The sequence below is a fragment of the Geotrypetes seraphini genome, chromosome 1 (genome assembly GCF_902459505.1).
Source record: "Geotrypetes seraphini chromosome 1, aGeoSer1.1, whole genome shotgun sequence".
NCBI lineage: Eukaryota > Metazoa > Chordata > Amphibia > Gymnophiona > Dermophiidae > Geotrypetes > Geotrypetes seraphini.
In genome coordinates, this window is record NC_047084.1 from 117064714 (window position 1) to 117085454 (window position 20741).

Sequence of the window (20741 nt, forward strand, 5' to 3'; positions counted from 1 at the left end):
CAGGATGATCTCGGGGCTCAAGGGTCTCTCGTACGAAGAGAGACTGAACAAATTGCAGCTCTACACTCTCGAGGAATGTAGGGAGAGGGGAGACATGATCAAAACATTTAATAATAATAATAATAACTTTATTCTTGTATACCGCCTATACCCAGTGAGTTCTAGGCGGTTCACATTAATTAGACATGGTAACATGCAGTTAAGTATTAACTGAACAGATTTACATTAATTAAACATAGTTACTTGTATAGTTACATGTGGTACACATTATTTAAACATAGTTACATGCAGTTAAGTATTAATTAAACAGTTTTACGTAGAGTTAAGTGTTCAATTAAATAGGGATGCGGGCAACGAAGTAGATAGAATTGGGGAGAAGGATAGAATGGATCGGGGGGTGGGGTGGGGCGAGATAAAAAAGGGGGGTGGGGCGGGGTTCTTTGGGGAGGGGGCACTTAAGTGTCGTGGCGTTGGAAGAGGTGTGTTTTGAGTAGTTTTCTAAAGCTGAGGTAGGTTGGAGCCTCGAGGATCGATTGGGCTATCCATGGGTTTAGCTTGGCGGCCTGGAAGGCGATGGTTTTGCCGAATAATTTATTGGAGTGGCAGAGTTTTAGGGAGAGGAAAGCAAATAGCTGGATTCTGCAGGGAGTTCTTGTTTCTGTGATTCAGGATGAAGTGTGGGTTGATGTAGTTTGGGGCTAGGCCGAATACTGTTTTGTAGCAAAAACAGGCGAATTTAAATAGGACTCTGGATTCCAGTGGTAGCCAATGAAGTTTGTGGTAGAAAGGGGTAACATGTTCCCATTTTTTCAGGCCGAATATGAGGCGGACAGTGGTGTTCTGGATCATTCTGAGTCTTCTGATAGTTTTCTTCGTGGAGCTCAGGTAAATGATATTACAGTAGTCCAGTATGCTGAGAATGGAGGATTGCACTAGGAGGCGGAATGATGTGTCGTCAAAATATTTTTTTATGGTGCGTAGTTTCCAGAGCGCCGAGATGCTTTTCCTAACTGTAATGTCGGTGTGCTTCTCCAGGGTTAGGTGTTTGTCTAGTGTGACTCCTAGTATTTTTAGGGTTTGTTCGAGGGGAAAGGTCGATCCTTTTACTTGAATTGTGGTGTCTATGATTTTGTCTTTGAGGCTAGCTAGGAAAAATTTTGTTTTGTCGGGGTTTAGTTTTAGTCTGTAGGATTGCATCCAAAGTTCTGTCTGATTGAGTGTATTTGAAAGGGAGGTGAGGAATACTGGAGTGAAACTGGATAGCGGGATGACTATTGTGATGTCATCAGTGTATATGAAGAATTTGAGCTTGAGGCTACCCAGGGAGGCGAGGTAGACATTAAACAGGGTAGGGGACAGGGGGGAGCCCTGCGGAACCCCACAGGAGTTGTCCCAGCTGTATGAAAAGGAGTCATTCTTAAATACTCGGTGTGATCTGTTTCTTAGGAATCCCTGGAACCAGTTAAGGACCTGGCCGGAGATGCCGATGAATGCAAGGCAGTCTAAGAGAATGTTGTGGTCGACTAAGTCAAAAGCACTGCTCAGGTCGAGTTGCACGATCAATGCGCTGGAGCCCTGGCTAAAGAGTGTGTGTAAGTTGTCTAGTAGAGAGGCTATGATGGTTTCGGTACTGTGGTCGGAGCGGAAACCTGATTGATTGTCATTTAGGATGTTGAATTTTTCCAGATATGTGGTTAGCTCGGTATTTACTACCCCTTCAGTTATTTTGGTGAATAGTGGGATACTTGCTATTGGTCTGTGATTAGACGGTGAATTGGGTGATTCTTTCGTGTTTTTTATGATTGGGGTTATCGAAATGTGGCCCTGTTCTGCTGGAAAGCTCCCTGTGGATAGAAGGCATATTTGCTTTGAAGTGGATCGGAGCAGTTTTCATGATGTGTGGGGAGCAGGTATCCAGTCTGCAGAAGGAGTTGGTGTATTTGTTAAAGTATTTGTTGAAGGTGTGCCAGTCGATGGCTGTGAATTGATTCCAGCTTAGGTCCGTTCTGGACCCTGGGTCTCGTGTAGTCCTGTCTGTATCTGGGAGGATTGGGAAGTCCCCGTGGGGGTTGAGGGGGGGGAGTTAATGATGATCTTAGTTTCTGTATTTTAGAGTTGAAGAACTCTGCTAGGGTGTTAGCGGTTAATGAAGATTCATCATCACGGTTTTCAGTGAGTGTCTCTAGGTTGTAGAGGTCGTTGACCAGTTTAAAGAGGTTGCTACTGTTGATTGTGACATTTCCAATTTTGTGGGCATAGAAATTTTTTCGTTTTTCCGAGGTGAGGTTTTTGTAGTTTTTTAGTTTGAGTCTCCATGCTACTCTGTGCTCCTGGGTCCAAAATTTAATCCAAATTCTTTCTAATTTTCTAAGGTCTTTCTTTAACAGTAGTAGCTCTGAATCAAACCATCCCTCCTGATTTGGAGTTCTGATTCTACGAGTTTTTATGGGGGCATTTAAGTACCTCACGGGACGTGTCGAAGTGGAAGATGATATTTTCTTTCTCAAGGGACCCTCGGCCACAAGAGGGCACCCGCTCAAACTCAGGGGCGGAAAATTTCATGGCGACTTGATTCATGGCGGCTGTTTGATCGCGGGTCATTTAATCACAGCCGTGCTGAAATAGCTGTGATGAATTGTCCCAGGACCTACACTGGGATCAGATGCCCCGACTAAATGCCACCCTCCAAATGATTCTTGTTGAACGCCATCCGGGTTAATGCTCGGCCGCCTCTAGATTCAAAATTCAGCCTGTCGCATTCCCACTCACCCATGTCTAACCTCCAATCATATCTAACAGAGGCTAAAGGTACAGGACAGGGAAGAGAGGGGGAGGGAAGAATTGGGGCAGTTGAGGGAACATCGGCCCCCTCCCCAAATGCTGTGGCAAGAGGGGGAGGGAAGAATTTTGGGGAAGTTGAGGGCGCATTGCCCCCTCCAAATGCTGAATCCTTATGTGCACTCGCTTCGTGGAATGGGGCAATTCATGGCATCCATTCAGTAATATAGTAACATAGTAAATGACGGCAGATAAAGCCCCGAGTGGTCCATCCAGTCTGCCCAACCATACGTGCTCCATAAATTGATTTAGTTTAAATGGTCCTTTTCCTTAGATATTTCTGGGCCAGAAACCCAGAGCTCTGCCCGGTGGTGTGCATAGGTTCCATCTACTGGAGTCTCCGTCAAAGCTCACTCCAGCCCATCTTAGCCATCAAAACCCTCCCCAGCCCGTCTTCAACTGAACGTCCATATACGGGACACAGGCCGAACAAGCCTTAGTTCCTTCAATGTAGACCCTCAGTGCTGAAATGGCCATGATGAGTCATTCCAAGGCCCCTCTCCACATGGTCTGATGCTTTCCATTCGACAAGGAGATAGAAAAGACTCTCCCTCAAAATCTGGGGCTTTAAGGGACCCACCTCTATTCTGTATATTCCAATTGGGGACCCAGCTGGAACAATCCTAGGATTTCTGTTTTTACGCTGCTTCCAATGCAGTTCTGCCCCTGACAGTGAAGGAAAACTCTTAAAAACATTTTTATTTAATGATGCTTTTATTAATTAAACAATCAAGCCAATGTACACTTTTACAAAATAATTTTTTTTTTTTTTTTTTTACTTTCTTCCCCCTTCCTTGCGTTTTTACCCCCTTTATGTTTTTCTGACTAAGATAATTGTAACTTTTTTTCCCTTTTATATCATGTTTGTCACTAAGCCACATGTATAAAGAAACCTTATAAATATCCTGACTTTTTACTTGTGTCTTAATAATATTTGTTTTCTAAAATGCTGTTTTAAAATTGTTTTAAAATTGTCTGTTTCCCCATAAGTTGTTTTTAAATTGTTCATCGCTTAGAATGTTTTATATAGGCGATTTATCAAATAATAAACTTGAACTTGAACTTGAAAGTGACAATTCATCTTCAACTGCAAGAGCTCGGTAACGTCTGCACCACACAGACAGTTCGATTTTCTGGGTATGAATGTTGTGCTGCTAATTACTTCCTCCAAGATCTTTCCTATGACGTTTTATTGTTATTTCACTATTTCCCTCTAGAGTGCTGCCCCAAAACATGGGAACTGATCCACGGGAACTGTTTTTTCTTTTCTACATCTAAGAATAATTGGGATGACAGTAAAAAAGACTGTGACACAAAAAAATCTGAACTTCTTATCTTCAAGAACGAAGATTCTCTTGTCCAGGTACAATGATGCACATTTATTCTCTGTGGTAATTCATTGTGGTTGATAAGCTCATTAAAATGTGGCTGATGGTTCCCAGTGAAATCATTTTTGGAATAATAATAATAATAACTTTATTCTTGTATACCGCATTACCATGGAAGTTCTATGCGGTTAACAGATGAAGAGACTGTACATTTACAGCGAAGTTACAATTTCGTTGATGTTATATTTACAATTTTAGATGATACATATTCGGTCAAGTTACCTTTACATTCTAGACAATAAATATACGGTGAAGTTATTTTGGCAGCTAGGATATATGTTCAGAGTGGTTACATTTGCTATAAGCTCGATAATGCAGCGTTATAGATGTCGGTGTTACATGAGGCGGTAAAGGTCTAGGGAAGAGGGGTCAGAAGAGGAGGGAGGGGGGAGGAGGAGGGAGGATAAATCAGAGGAATTTGTCAAAAAGGTAGGTTTTAGTTAACTTCCTGATAGTGGGGGGAATTGGAGATGAGAGTAGAGAGGCATTTGTTCCATTTGCCCGCTTGGAATGCTAGTGATCGGTCAAGGAATTTTTTGTAGAGGCAGCCCTTCAGGGAGGGAAAGGAGAACAGGTAGGTATTTCGAGTACAAGAGGGGCCAGTAATTTCAAGGTGCTCAGATAGGTAGATTGGTGAAGGGCCTGCTAAGGTTTTGAAGCAGAGGCAAGCGAATTTAAAGGTGATTCTTGCTTCTACCGGCAGCCAGTGGAGTTTGGTGTAATAGGGGGTAACGTGGTCGTATTTTTTGAGGCCGAAGATGATGCGGACGGCAGCATTTTGTACTATTCTTAGACGTTTGATGGTGTTTTTATAGGCTCCTAGGTATATGATATTACAGTAGTCCAATATGCTTAAGATCAATGATTGGACCAGTAAGCGGAAGGAGAGGTGGTCAAAGTGGTGTTTGATGGTGCGAAGTTTCCAGAGGGTGCAGAAGCATTTTTTGACCTGGGCACTGGTATGGTCTTCGAAGGTTAAGCATCTATCTAGGATGACTCCGAGTATTTTTATGGAGGTGTTGATAGGATAATCCAAGGCCGGTCAGTTTCATGGAGGTGTTTGTTATTTTGTGGTTTGGGCTAGCCAGGAAGATTTTGGTTTTTTCAGAGTTCAATTTTAATTTAAATTGTGAGGTCCATAGTTCTAACTTGGTGAGGATGGAGGATGTGAGTTGTTCTGTTTGTTGGGTGAGTGAAGTTAGGGGGATGATGATGGTGATGTCATCGGCGTAAATGAATGAGTTAAGGTTTAAGTCGGCTAGTGTCCGTGCAAGAGGTGCCATGTAGATGTTAAAGAGGGAGGGGGATAGTGGGGAGCCTTGTGGGACTCCGCAGGAATTACGCCATTGATGGGAGAAGGTTCCATTGCTGTGGACCTGATAGGTACGGTTAGTTAGGAAGCATGAGAACCAGTGTAGCACTTGGCCGGAAATGCCAATGGAGTCCAGGCAGCGGAGCATGATATCGTGGTCGACCAGATAGAAAGCGCTGCTTAGGTCGAATTGGAGTACTAGGGCGCTTTTGCCCAGTGAGAATAATTGGAGGAGGTAATTGGTTAGGGCGGCTAAGACCGTTTCCGTGCTGTGGTTTGAGCGGAAGCCGGATTGGGAATCGTGAAGGATGTTGAACTTTTCTAGGTAGTTCATGAGGTCATGGTTAATGAGGCCTTCCAAGAGTTTTTAGAAGAGTGGTATGTTGGCGATGGGTCTATAGTTGGTGGCGGAGGAGATGGGTTCTTTGTTGTTTTTGAGGCGGGGGGATACGAGAATGTGGCCAAGTTCAGTTGGGAAGAGACCAGTGGACAGGCATAGTGAGACCCAATTGAAGAGTTCGGTTTTGAATTGGGGGGGGGGGGCGGATTTAATAATGGTGGGTGGGCAGTTGTCTAATAGGCAGTTGGAGTTGGCGTATTTTGAGAAGAGTTTGAGGAAAAGGTTCCAGTCTGGGTTTTCGAATGAGCTCCAGGTCATGTCGGCCCTTGAACCTGTTGTGTCTGCTGCTGGAAGGTTAAATATTGTCTCTGTGTTGGGAGTAGTAAGTGACGATTTTAAGGTCTGGATTTTATTGGCAAAGTAGTCAGCTAGGATTATTGCGGGGGGCGGGAGTTCTGAGCTAGGGCGTTTGTGAGAATCGGTGTCTAGAAGGGAGTTGACTAATCTAAAGAGTGCTTTACTGGCGGATTTGGTTTCTCTCTTGTTTAATTCTATATTTTTAAATGCTCAATTTAAAGAAAAATGCTTACTGAACAATATTCAGCTCCTGGCAGTCGGGGGTTTTTAAGCTGCAGACTGCTATAGGCTAAATTAAGCCCAGCCTTGAAAATCCAGAAGTTATCCGAACACTGGTTGATATTACATTACATTACAGATTTCTATTCCGCCATTACCTTTCGGCTCAAAGCGGATTACAAAAAGAGTTATGGAAGAAGGGTTACAACGTTAGATCAGAGAAGGTTTCCAAGAGAGGGAAAATTAGGATCTGGAGTTAGGGAGGGGATGGTAAGAGGGGGGGTTAAGCTTTATCATGGTATTAAGCTTTATTAAGGGATTTCTTGAAGAGTATAGTTTTTATGTCCTTTCTGAACATCTTGTAGTCTGGGGTTGGAGACTTGGTTGTCTATCTTCGCTGCCTGAGTGGCCAGTAGTCCGTTGTATAGTTTTTTCCATTTTACTTCTTTGATTGGGGGGTAAGTGAATGGGGGGGGTGTTTTTCTATGCCTGGTAGAGGTGGTTTGGATGAGGCGGTCGTTTAGGTAGGTTGGGCTGTCTCCATTTATATGCCACCCCCCCTTCCACTAAGCCACGGTAGAGGTTTCTACCGTGGCCCAGATCGGCGTCAGAGCATGTAGCGCCCTGGCTTGCAGTAGAAACCTCTACTGTGGCTTCGTAAAAGAGGATCAGAGTTAGCTTAAAGTTAGGACAGCCTTTTTCCCTTCCTAACTTTATCCACTTACGTAACTGGTTAGTGGATTGACTATTACCACTAACTGGTTAAGTGCCAGACAGTGCTGTGGCTTCTTGCATATGCATTGCTATCCAGGCAGTCCCAGTTCCCTCCAAGCTGATCGGGAGTCCTGCCAGTGGGGGGCGCTGTGTGAGGGACTTCAGAGAGCCTACCTGTCCCTAGTGATAGAAAATACAGTATTGAAGCCCCCAGCTCTCCCCATGCTGTAACTCCCCTCCGCCCGGAAGTACACCCCCCCATTCCCACCCAAAGTACAGGAGATGGTGGGAGCAGGAGCGTAAGCTGCTATGAGTGGTCACAGCAGCCATTTTGAACAGCTGCCACTAGACAGGAGTGAAGGGGCTGCGCTTTTTCCCCACTGACCCCCACTGGACCACCAGGGACAAAGCTAGGCCCAGAGAGACTTACCTATACATTGGGTGGGTTTGGGAGGTTATTTAGGGTGGAGGTTCCAGCACAGGGGCAAAGGGCATGTTTGGAGTGAGAGAGCAAGGGAGTTGGGGGGGGGGGATTGGTTTTTATGTTTAAAAAAACAACAAAATAACTTATGCAGCTGGTCCGATATTCAGACGGGGCCATATAACTCTTAAGTGGCCTTGGCTGAATATTGGCCAGGTGATCAAGCCACCTAACATTATCCAGAAATATTCAGTTCTGGTTCCCAGACATGGCCTGGCACGGTGTATTGCTGGATAATTTAGCCGGTGGTGATCTGTGTATAAAAACACGCTGACTGCTGTCAATTGAATATTGGAGTCTAGAACTCTGAATGTCCCAGTGGAGATGATTGAAGTCTACAAAATCCTGAGTGGAGTAGAACGGGTACAAGTGGATCGATTTTTTCACTCTGTCAAAAATGACAAAGACTAGGGGACACTCGATCAAGTTACAGGGAAATACTTTTAAAAGCAATAGGAGGAAAATATTTTTCACTCAGAGAATACTTAAGCTCTGGAACGTGTTGCCAGAGGATGTGGTAAGAGCGGGTAGCGTAGCTGGTTTTAAGAAAGGTTTGGACAAGTTCCTGGAGGAAAAGTCCATAGTCTGTTATTGAGAAAGACATGGGGGAAGCCACTGCTTGCCCTGGATCGGTAGCATGGAATGTTGCTACTCTTTGGGTTTTGGCCAGGTACTAGGGACATGGATTGGCCACCCTGAGAATGGGTTACTGAGCTTGATGAACCATTGGTCTGACCCAGTAAGGCTATTCTTATGTTCTGGAACTCGTAAGAACGGATAGTGTAGCTGGTTTTAAGAAAGGTTTGGACAAGTTCCTGGAGGAAAAGTCAGTAGTCTGTTATTGAGAAAGACATGGGGGAAGCCACTGCTTGCCCTGGATCAGAGCATGGAATGTTGCTACTCTTTGGGTTTTGGCCAGGTACTAGTGACCTGGATTGGCCACCATGAGAACGGGCTACTGGGCTTGATGGGCCATTGGTGTGACCCAGTATGCCTACTCTTATGTTCTTATTAATTCTGTGCTATAGTGTTACATTGTTTTGATTCCTGTTTAAAACAAACAGTTGTGTGCTAATTTGACACTTTTTGGTGGCATTATCTGTATTGAGCTACTGAAAACTGATGGACACCAGGGTTTTCAAAGGTATTTTTACTGTCTGTTACTTAAATGTATATTTGGTTCATAATCATTTGCGCGCGGGACTTCGGCGCACTGACATTTCAGCGCAGACAAATCGGCGCAAGACTCCAGTGCACCGCCTATAAAGTTACTTTTAAAGAGCTCCAACGCAGGGTGTGAGTGGGGAACCCCCCAGTTTACTTCATACTCTTCGTGCTGCTGTTGGGGGGGGGGGGGTTGGGGGGTTGGAACCCTCCATTATAGAATAAACTTAACTTTTTCCCGATTTTTTAGGAAAAAATTAAGTTTTCTTTATAATGGGGGGGGAGGTGCCCCCCTACAGCCCCCCCCAACAGCAGCATGAAGAGTATGAAGTAAATTGGGGGAGTTCCCCCCACACATACCCCGTTGGAGCTCTTTAAAAGTAACTTTTTAGGCAGCGCACTGGGGTCTTGCGCCGATTTATTTGCGCTGAAATGTTCGTGCACCGAAGTCTCGTGCTTTTGTCCCATCACCGTATATTCAGCTCTGTGTGATTTGTCTTTGGATACTGTATAATTTTCATAACAATGGTATGAACAGAAGGGTGATAACAGGTGATGTGTAAATGCTTTTATGCTATTATGTCTTTCAGAATCTTATAAAAGAGAAATTTGGAAAATATTGGTCCCCTGTTTGGAGAGATATATATGGATGGCATGATGGCTCAAAAATGTAAGCCCCAAGTGCTTTGAAAATGAGTCTCTTAACCTGTTAGCACTGAACCCAAAACCGGCTACCTTGGGAGCATTTCAGAACATAATAATAATAATCACTTTATTCTTTTATACCGCCATAACCAAAAGTTCTAAGCGGTTTACATTAAAAAGAGCTGGACAATCAGCGAAAAACAATAATACAGTAAAAAATACAAATATTTGTAAAATAGAATTTCAATAATATAGCTCACTAAGTAATAAACTTATTTATTATTATAAATATGAGAGCAATATAGTGGTTACCTGTGATATTAGATAAGAGGTGGGCCGGAATCCAGTTGGGTTTTCAGGATTTCCCCCAATGAATATGCATGAGATCTATTTGCATGCACTGCTTTCAATGCATATTCATTGGGGAAATCCTGAAAACCTGACTGGATTCCGGCCCTTGAGGACCGGAGTTGTCTACCCCTGTATTAGAGAATACTTGAGAATAGTAAAAGGTTTATATGTGGTCAGATCTGTTCAACATGTTCCTTTTTTATATACACAATTAGAGGGGCAAAATTAAAAAAAACGTCTAAGTCCCCTTTTGGCCTAAGTCCCTAAACGTTCAACCCAGAAGCAGGGAAAGTATCCATAACCAAAACATACGTCCATGTTTTGATTATGGCCTTCCTCTGCCTAAACGCCCAATCTCCACTACGTCTAAAAGTACCCCCACAGCACGTCTTCACTTTTTAACCATAATGAAAAAAAAACACAAAACGTCCAACAGAAGGGCTTTTAGGCGAAGGAGGAGCCAGTCCTTCGCCTAAAAGCTGGATTCTGTAACCGGTGTCTGTCAAAAACAACACCGGTTACAGAATCCTCCCCCCCCCCAACAACGATCCAGGCAGGAGGGTGCCCAAGCCCTCCTGCCATGTCAAACCACGACCCCCCCCCCTCCCGACGATATCGGGGCAAGAGGGAGTCCAAGCCCTCTTGCCCCGTTGAAGCTGCGATCCCCCCCTCCCGATAACATCGAGGCAAGAGGGAGCCCAAGCCCTCTTGCCCCAGGCACCCGCGGCACCCCCGACTCGTTCGGGCCAGGAGGGAGCCCAAGCCCTCCTGGCCCAGGCGACCCCCTTACCCCCACCCCCACTATAGTACGGGAAGGAGGGATCCTAGGCCCTCCTGCCCTCGACGCACCCCCATCCCCCCCAACGTCCGCCCCCCCAAGAACCCCCAATCGGCCCCCCCAGCAGACCCGCAGGAGGGGCCTAAGGCTCCTGGGCCTATTCTGATTGGCCCAGGCGCCTTAGGCCCCACCAGGAGGCGGGGCTTTGGTGCCCCTGGGCCAATCCAGCCCCATTCTTCGTTGAGCTGCATGCCGGACGGACGGGTTTGGCACCCGTCTGTCCGGCCAACCTAAAATAGGTACGGGGAAGGGGGGGTCGTGGGGTCGGCCGGGGGGGTCGCGGGTCGGCTGGGGGGGCGATCTTGGGGGGGCGGATGTTGGGGGGATGGGGGTGTGTCGAGGGCAGGAGGGCCTGGGATCCCTCCTGCCCGTACTGTAGTGGGGGTGGGGGTAGGGGGGTCGCCTGGGCCAGGAGGGCTTGGGCTCCCTCCTGGCCCGAACGAGTCGGGGGTGCCACGGGTGCTTGGGGCAAGAGGGCTTGGGCTCCCTCTTGCCCCGATGTTATCGGGGGGGGAGGGGTCGCGGCTTCCGCAGGGCAAGAAGGCTTAGGCTCCCTCTTGCCCCGATGTTGTGTTTCGGGGGGAGTGATTCATCGCGGCAGGAGAGATGCCTCATCTCCCCTACTGCGATGCCATAACTCCTCTACCCGAACTGCTGCGGGTCGCGGCAGTTCAGGTAGAAGAGTGATGGCATCGCGGTAGGGGAGATGAGGCATCTCTCCTGCTGCGATGGTTAGGTTGCTGGGCCGCTGAACTGATGGCGCCAACGGCCATCAGCTCAGCGGCCCATTTTTCGGCACTTAGACCTGGTTTTATTTCGTCTAAGTGAAAAAGGTCTAAGTGCCGACTAAACTGTATTGGTTATACCTGTTGTACGGCTAGGTGTAGGTCGGCCCACTTCCCGCCCACTGCCCGCCCTTTCCCCTCCTCTAAACACACCTCTTTTCTCTCTGTGCGTTTAGAGGCAGGGGAAAGGCCTAAGTTGGTTTTAGATACGTCTAAAAACCAGCTTTGGTTATGGGTACTTGGACGATCAGGCTTTTTGATCGTCCAAGTAGCCACTTAGGACACTTTTTAGACTTTTTTTTTTTTTATTATGAACTCCTTTGTGTTCATCCCTCGCTTCTTTGAACTCAGTCACAGTTTTCCTCTCTACCACCTCTCTTGGGTAAAGTAGAATTTCCTAACATTGCCTTTGAATCTACCACCCCTCAACCTCAAATTATGTCCTCTGAAGTGGGGTCTGTGTGCCAGTGACCCTTGGGGCTAGAAAGAGCATCTGTGTAGTCCAAAGACAGCAGCCATTGTCGCTGACAGGGGATGTTTTATCAGGTGGTGGCTAGTATCTGAACATGTGTTATCTGAACTTCTCCTTTGTTATTTCAGAAATATATATTATACCACTCATGACGATAGTGTTAAAGTTGGTGGTATGTATAGTACAAAGCGCTACTGGATTTGCAAGAAACAGAAGCTACAGGTCCAAACCCATTTTGCAGATGACGTTATGGAATCCATAGACTGCACTAGGATCAAATCTCTGGCAGCTGCATAAACTCAGTGTGAGTGCCTGTGCCTTAATCATGGAAAACAGTTTTTAAAGGCTTTATTTAGTTCACATTTGCAGCTTCCTGAACCAAAAAAAAAAGAAAGAAAAATAGACCTGGGTTAATGAAAAGCACTTACGTCACAGAGCATTTGCCAGGGATGCCAGATCCATGTATTCAACAACGGCCGTATACATAGAAAAATCTCCAAGTTTAAGAAAGCCTTTTGCAAAATAATTGGGGCGTTGTGAGCATTTCCCATATAGAAACTCTTTGCAAAATGAGGGTTTTAGCAAAATAGCATCCAGACATTTTTTTTTTCTAGCAGAAAAGGTACCGCTGTTCACAAACCGGGCCAAGAGCGGGGTGATCACTGAGGCCCCCTGCAACCTGCCTTAAAATCCACTGAGAGCTCTTTAATAATACTTGGACCATGGGTCGTTTTTCTCAAGCAATGGAAAAGGTGCTGACACTCAATATCCTTGAGTACCCACTCAAAAAGGAAAAAAAAAAATCTGAGTAGCGCTGATGACACTGATGGAGTTTTGGTAATCCCTGGTTAATGAGTTTGTCAACCAGGAATACTCAGAGCGTGAAACAAAGAAGATGAAAGATCTATCATATGAAGCTGATAATTCATCACTGATTACACTGTTTGGTGCCTTGGGTTTTTTGACCTATTCCTGGGGTTATTTGGGGTGCAGATTCAGAAAATTGCATTGGATAGACTGCATCAGCTCTAGTTTCTTAGATATGGTTGAATTTATTAATTTTTTTATCGCTTTCTTTTTTGAATGGGGAATTTATACATTTTTTTTTTTGTAAATAATGACCTTTGTTTCACTATTCATCTACACTTCTCCCTCCGTATTCCCGGTTTCAGAATCGCAGTTTTGATTATTCACGGTTTTTAGCTTGCTGGCTCCTCCCCCCAAATGATAATAATAACTTTATTATTATTGTATACCGCCATACCCGGAAGAGTTCTAGGCGGTTCACATCAATTAAACAAGGTTACAAGTGGTTTACATCAATTGAGCAGGGTTACAAGTGGTTCAATATCAAAGTGATCAAAGTTGCCGGGGGGGGGGGTGAGGGAAGGATGTAGAGGGGAGAGATGTCAGCTTGCATAGAGAAATCATGGATTCCAAGTGTTTACAGAGAAAATCGCCGATACCAAACACTTTCTTCACCGTATTTTGCCTCTCTTTCAGGAACAGGCCAGGTCTCCCACCATGTTATTCACCGTTTCACTATATTCACGATGGTTTTTAATAGAAAACAGCGGATAACATGATTTTAACCCCTAAGTCTAACATTTCGACTCTTTCAGATTTGCATATTACACCAGTACCCTGGTCTGACCATCACCTCATTACAATCAAATGCTCCTCTAAGCACACTTCAAAGCACCCTCAAGAACAAAAAAAAGATATCTCTTATCGTAACTACTCTAACTTAGAATTATCAAATATAACTTCATCATTTAACATACAAACATCAAACACAAATTCTAACGCAATGGAAACCCATCTTACTAACTGGAATTTAGCTATTTAATCTTTATTGGATAAAGAAGCACCTATAATTTCTAAATGAGTTCCCCACGCAAATTACTAAACCCTTGGTTCTCAGAAGAGCTCGTCTTTCTAAAAAAACAACTAAGATCACTCGAGAGGATCAACTTACATTTTTACAAAGAACATGCTCACTTTTATAAGACCAAAATTAATCTTGCAAAAAAAAAAACAAAACTACTACTCTAATAAAATCTTAAAGACAAAAAATTATTCGATACTGTTCTCTATTATTAAATCAATTGCCCCCAATACTCAAAGATCAGACACTAACTTAACAAATAGTCTAACTGCCCAGGAGCTTCCCAACAATTTTTGTAAAAAAAAATCAAAGATATTCGGAATACATTTATTCCGGTTATATCCAATGCGCAGATACATACTTCTAATGACTATCAACTACCACTTGCAAAATGCTTCTCGTTCAACCTCCCCACATTAGATGATATAAAACATCTTTTTCTAAGAGTTAATTTAAAAGGCACTCATGATGAGATCATTCCTCCAGTAATTTTAAAAAATTTTTTTCGTATGTTTTGGCTCTCACATCCATAACCTTATTCAAAATAGTTTAGAACTGGGTCTATTACCATCAGCATGGAAAGAGGCCTCCATTACTCCAATAATAAAAGATCACAAAGCCAGTTTTGAGAATGCCTCCAATTACCGGCCCATAGCTAAAATTCCTAACTGAAAGACTGGTATTTGAACAATTATCAGATTTTGTGGAAACAACTAATGTCCTACATCCAAATCAAACAGGTTTTAGGAAAAATCACTCTACGGAATCACTCTACTAACCACAAACATACTTTACCACTTAGATCACCATAATTCTGTTGTTCTTTTTTCTCTTGACCTATCAGCAGCATTCGACACCATTGACCACGTATTACTTCTTGACAGATTGAAATCAATAGGAATTGGTGGTCAAGTTCTCGAATGGTTTAACTCTTTTCTCTCTGATCGTTCATCTAATGTTACCTTTAAAAACACAATTTCAAAACCTTATATTTCTAATTATGGTATCCCCCAAGGACCCATATTATCCCCTCTTTTATTCAATATCTTTCTTTCTCCATTACTATGCCTATGTCGATCTATAGGCTTCACTACCTTCACTTATGCTGATGATGTTCAATTGCTTCATCCACTTAACCCAGACAATAAAGATGAAATAGCTGAAATTAATAGAAAACCAGTAGATATTAAACAATGGCTTAGCTCTAATATGTTAGCTTTAAACATACAGAAATCCAAAACACTATTTTTCCCTTGGAAAAAAGACATAAGTCTAAGTGTTCCATTTATTTTAGACAATGTTCATCTAAAATCAGTAAAATCCCTAAAAATATTAGGTATCATTATAGATGATAGGTTATCTTTCCACGAACATATAACTAACATTGTCAGATCTTGTTTTTATAGGCTGCATATGATCCTTTCAATTGCTAAATTTTTAGAACCAAAATCACTCAATATATTGATCCACTTGTTAATTATTTCGAAACTTGATTATTGTAACTCTTTACTAATAAATGTTATCCAAAAAGAAAAGAGGAGACTGCAGATAGTTCAAAATACCGCCATCAAATTAATACACAACTCTAAAAAATTTGACCATGTCACGCCACTTCTGATTGAATCTCATTGGCTTCCCGTCGCTCATCGTATTACTTTTAAAATTTTACTTCTAGTTTTTAAAACATTGTCCTCAAACGAACCTCAATTCATTAATAAGTAACTTATTCCACACAGTACATCACGTTCTTTAAGGTCCACTAATCGAAAACTTTTAACAGTTCCATCGCTAAAAGTTATCGGAACTTGTCGTCTTGATATTTTTTCTATAATGGCTCCACAATTATGGAACACTTTACCTCAGTATATAAGAGAGGAAAATGATCTAAAACTTTTTAAAGGCATTCTGAAGAGTTTCCTTTTTAAAGACACTTTTAACTTATAATCATATTTTAATTTATAATTATATATATATATTTTTTTTTTTTTAAATCACCCTACCTACTGTTTTTACCATTTATGTTTTCTTTTATATATACAATTGTAGTTCTGCCCTTGCTTCCCTTATGTATCTGTTAGTTTGTATGTTAGTATGTCAAACCTATTTAATCTATATATATAAAATCGGAGGTATGTATGTGTGTATGTGCCGCGATCACGCAAAAACGGCTTGACCGATTTGAACGAAACTTGGTATGCAGATCCCTCACTACCTGGGGTGATATGTTCTGGGGGTCTCGCGGCCCACCTGCACACGTGGGCGGAGCTACAAACGGAAAATCTGATTTCACCCATTCAAGTCAATGGAAAAAATGTAAAAAGCTGTGGGATCTCCAGTTATTTTACTTAGCAACCTTGACCCACCAAAACTTTGCAATGGCACAAGGCTTTGTGTAAAGAGGTTACTGGCCAATGTAATTGAAGCGACTATCTTAACTGGAAAGGGACAAGGTGAAACCGTATTTATCCCGCGGATACCACTTATTCCAACACATCTTCCTTTTCAGTTTAAGAGATTGCAAATTCCAGTGAGACTTGCATTCTCTATCACAATCAACAAATCACAGGGACAGACTATTACATACTGTGGAGTGGATTTAAGATCCCCCTGTTTTTCCCATGGACAACTCTATGTTGCTTGCTCAAGGGTGGGTTCACCCAAGAATTTATATGTTCTTGCTCCTGGAGGTGAAACTAAAAATGTTGTTTATAATCAAGTTTTGTGTTAGTTGTATTGTATTCATTTTGTCAAATATTTCACATTATAATTTGAATATTGTACTTTTTATAAAGCTGTAAAAAAATAATTTCATTCACCACTATAAAGTATCTTTATTTGAATCCATTTACAGTGTTATTGCTATAATTAAATACCCGTGCAACGCCGGGGCATCAGCTAGTCTATTATAATTAACCTACACCTTTTTCTTTTTTGTAAATCGCTTAGCAAATTAAATTAAGCGATTCAATAAGTTAAAAATAAACTTCAAAACTTGAACTTGAAAAAGTTATTCGCGGGTCTGTTAATCCCCTATCACACAGCGAATACGGAGGGAGAAGTATACTTCCTTTCCCATAATACACACTGGCATAAAAATGTAAAAATCAAATGACAAAATTATGTGCAAAAAATTTAGATGGTAAACAAGGTTTCCTTAGACTACATAAATTTGTATTTCAAAGGTTTCTCAACAGGATCTGTTTGAAATAGTTGCACATAGATTTAAATTATAACATTGCATTACGTTTCTAGTTTGCAAAACCTTGCGGATCCATGCAGTTCACAAAGAGTAAGAAACCGGACAACCCAGCGACCTAGACAGAAATCATAAAGCCCGTACAAATAGAGACGACTTTAATAACTTTCTGAAATATGCAACTCCTTATCCCAACTAGATTCCTGATAAGCACACAGGCGCTGGAAAAAGTTCTTATGCGTATCTCGAGCGGGAGGAAAAACAAACAGAGCTGTAGTACGAGTTTTTCAACTTTGTCTTCTGTTACCTGGTTTGTGTATTTGCAGTCGAGTTAGCAGATATCGTGAGAGTGTTTACATATTTCCAAAGTACTTTTACATCCAAAACATTGGATCGTCAGATGTCCACAGATCATAAATGACCCACATTTCATAACATCAATGAGTGAAATTGAATCATGTACCTGGTCTTCATTTGTTCTTGTTGTGAAAAACTTTCTTGGCAACAAGAAGGCCGTCTGTTCCCTCTAAGCTGAGCAGGTGTCCTCCAGCTGCATTGCTACCACTAGGGGGTGGAATATTTTCAGTCGCTAAAGACAGGTATGTTCCCTGGAGTCCTGCAGAACTTGCCTGTCCCTCACAATTGAAAAATGTGACAGTAAAACAGCACCCTCTATTGGTGAGACTGTGGGTGGAGGACTCCTGCTCAGCTTAGAGGGAACAGTGCGACAACTACACACAATTAGTAGAGGAAAAGCTCTTTCATTTCAACAAACTTGGCTGTAACATGAGTGTTAAATTTCATTACCTGCACAGTCACTTAGATTGCTTTCCAAAGAACGTTGGTGATTTAAGCGAAAAGCAAGGTGAAAGATTTCTCCAAGACATAAAAACAAAGGAAGCCTGAACCCAAGGAAGATGGGATGCACACATGATGGCTATTATACAGGATTGTCCTTCAGATCCCACTCTCGGAAGTCTTACAAAAGGAGCTTCTTGTGTGTCGAATGACTAGACAATCTGTATGATAAACTTGTGCTTTTGGTATGAAAAGGTTGTAGATTTTCATATTATACACTTTTCTTTTAATTTTTAATGTTTCCTTTATGCTTAAAATATATTGTGACCGGGCCCGTCCCCGAGTAAGTGGGAAACTGCGGCACGGACCACAAGTAAGATTTTTGATACGCCTTTTATAGGGCAGTGGAAGGAAGACTCGGATACCGGATTCTTTAGAATATAGTATCAGGTTTATTAATGTCCCAAAGTTCAAAGAAAATAAAACAGCAGAAGAAAAAACATAAAACATTCACTTCAGTTGGTTACAGTGCTTAGAGGGCCTCTCCCCCATTATACTCTTACAGTCCAGGTTCTATTAAGGAGCAAGATTGCACTTCCTTATCACAAGTAAAATCCCAGCAAACGTATAAGTCAGTTAATGCTTTCCTTGGCTCGTAGCCCCAGCCGGGCTTGATGGCTCTCACTCTGGACTTCACCTTTTACGAGCCTAGCTAGCTGAGCACGGCTTGCGTCCAGCCTTCTCCTTCTTAGCTCTCTGCATTTGTTTAACACATTATTAGCACCTTGTTAACTCTGCCCGCACTGCTCGTGCTGTCGGGTATACAAACAATAGGAGACCGTTCTTCAGGAGTTTAACTTAGGACAGGCAAACATCATATTCTCCAAGGTCCATGCCCTCTTCACTTATCTCATTACTTAGCACGCTGTCCATTTCCCATTCACACTCCCGGGAACTCTGGCTTGAAGTTTCTTCACTTCTTTCTGTTTGTGCTTCCCCTCCCCCTCTCTGTACGTCTGCAAAACTATCTGCAGCTTTTCTCTGGGGAGGCTTTCCCAGCCCTGCTCTTTGGGACTTGAGTTGCCAGTCACAATACCTCTCCAGGGCAGTAACACCTTTCCCTAGGTGTGGGCTTCTTGCCCTACGTTCCTGCTGGGCTTGAGGCACCCTCTGTGACCTGGAACCCACGTGAGTAGTTTGGCTTCTCAACCACTCCTTCTGGTTCTCCTCTCTCCTCACTCTCGTTTCTTCTCTCGGTTCCTCCCTTCTCCTTTCTCCAGTAAATTGATCTTTCCTATAAGGCCAACCCCGGGGTCTGACTCCACCCCCTTCTAAATTAGCCTCAGGTTTCTCCCTGACTTCAGAAAAGGAGTGATAGGGGAAATCAGTGGTCTGCAGAGCCTTTCTTAATTGGCTCTTCAGCTGTGCTGGAACCTGCCTGGGCTTGCCTTCTTTTGCCTGAGCCAGCTGTCCTGACTCCATGTCTGGTTTTATCCAGCCTTGTGCTGCATTCTGGGGAGTTTCAGTAGTAGTTTTCACCGTGACAGGAGCTTCCCTGTCACAATATTAATTTAAGCATTACATTCAAATATCCAGATTTTTTTAATGAGTGAGAAGAGTGAAGAGTGGTATATGGCACATGTTCTGTATCTCAAAATCTAGAGCTGATACAAGAAAACGGTTGCCATTTTTGGATTCAGCAGGTCAAATATACCCAGAAATAGGTCTAACATTTGAGGCACCAAAATGAGTGTTGGCCAGTGTTATTAAATGAGCTTAAACTAGAATAGTTGGATCAAACCCAATCCTTGCCTTTCCTAACACTGGGGATGCTCTAGTACAAAGCCTGAATCTATAGGTTCCCATATGTACAATGCTCATTATGAAGGCGTAGATTCTTGAATGCATGAACATAAAGACCTGCAGTTGAACCTACCTTTTGCATTTATTTCAGGCTCCCAGCAGAGTCAGCCACAGGAACAGCAGCAGGAATCAGAAGTACAGAGAGATGCCACAAAGACAGGATTAATCTTTACATGGCGCTCACAAGATCTTTAAAGGCCATGTAAGCATGACATGAATTTGCACAGGGGTACAAGTAGCAGAAAGGCCCCTCCCAGTGCATCCAATCATGCATTTTCAGGCAACTTAGATTGTGATCCCTGTATATACTGTCTATGTAAACCACTTTGGTCTTGTATATCAAATCCATGGCCTTTCAACATCTCATTATTTCTTAATATTCATTGGGTCAGAATTTTGCCCATTATGGTAGGTAACATAAGAACATCTTAGGCATAATTAACTTCTGTTACAAGGTTTTAATGTGTTGATTTCCCAGTAATTAGACCTCTAAGGGGATGATTTTATCAACCTTTTTCCTCTGGGTTTATGAAATTTCCCCAGGTTATGTGTGTATAAAGTAGGCACAGAGAAAGTTTGTACCTACTGTACAAGAACTTGGGCTGGGCGTGAGTAGATTCATAGAGTATCTGCATCCATTTGCAGCTGCTCCTGAACACGTGTAAATATACATGGATGCATTTGACCTGTGATGCCTTTTGACTATGACATGGTTCCACATACTAATGTTACTGATAAATAAACCGAGTGCGGGCCCTAAACTGACTGGTTAAGTGGAAGGAGAGTGTGGTGCAGTGGTTAGAGGTATGGACTCGGCACCCTGAGGTTGTGGGTTCAAACCCTACGCTGATTGTGAGCCCACCAGGACAGATAGGGAAAATGCTCAAAGTACCTGTATGTAAACCATTTTGAGTGTGGTTTTAAAACTACAAAAAGGTGGTGTCCCAATCCCTTTCCCTGATATCATCATATCTGGCAAAAACCCAAAGTTTAGCAACATTACAGAGCTGAGGTTGCGATGTCATAATGCCTCATTCCACCAATAAGAGCCAACCTCATCAGTGATGTCACAATGGATTTATTGTTCTATAC

At 42.8% G+C, this 20741-nt stretch overlaps 1 long non-coding RNA gene across 1 annotated transcript; it reads left to right on the forward strand.

Moving 5' to 3' along the window:
- The first annotated feature begins 9400 nt into the window (after positions 1–9400).
- Positions 9401–20537, forward strand: LOC117355111. The gene is made up of 3 exons (XR_004538295.1): positions 9401–9483; positions 12033–12208; positions 19741–20537. It is a non-coding gene; the product is annotated as an uncharacterized LOC117355111 (long non-coding RNA).
- Positions 20538–20741: the final 204 nt, after the last annotated feature.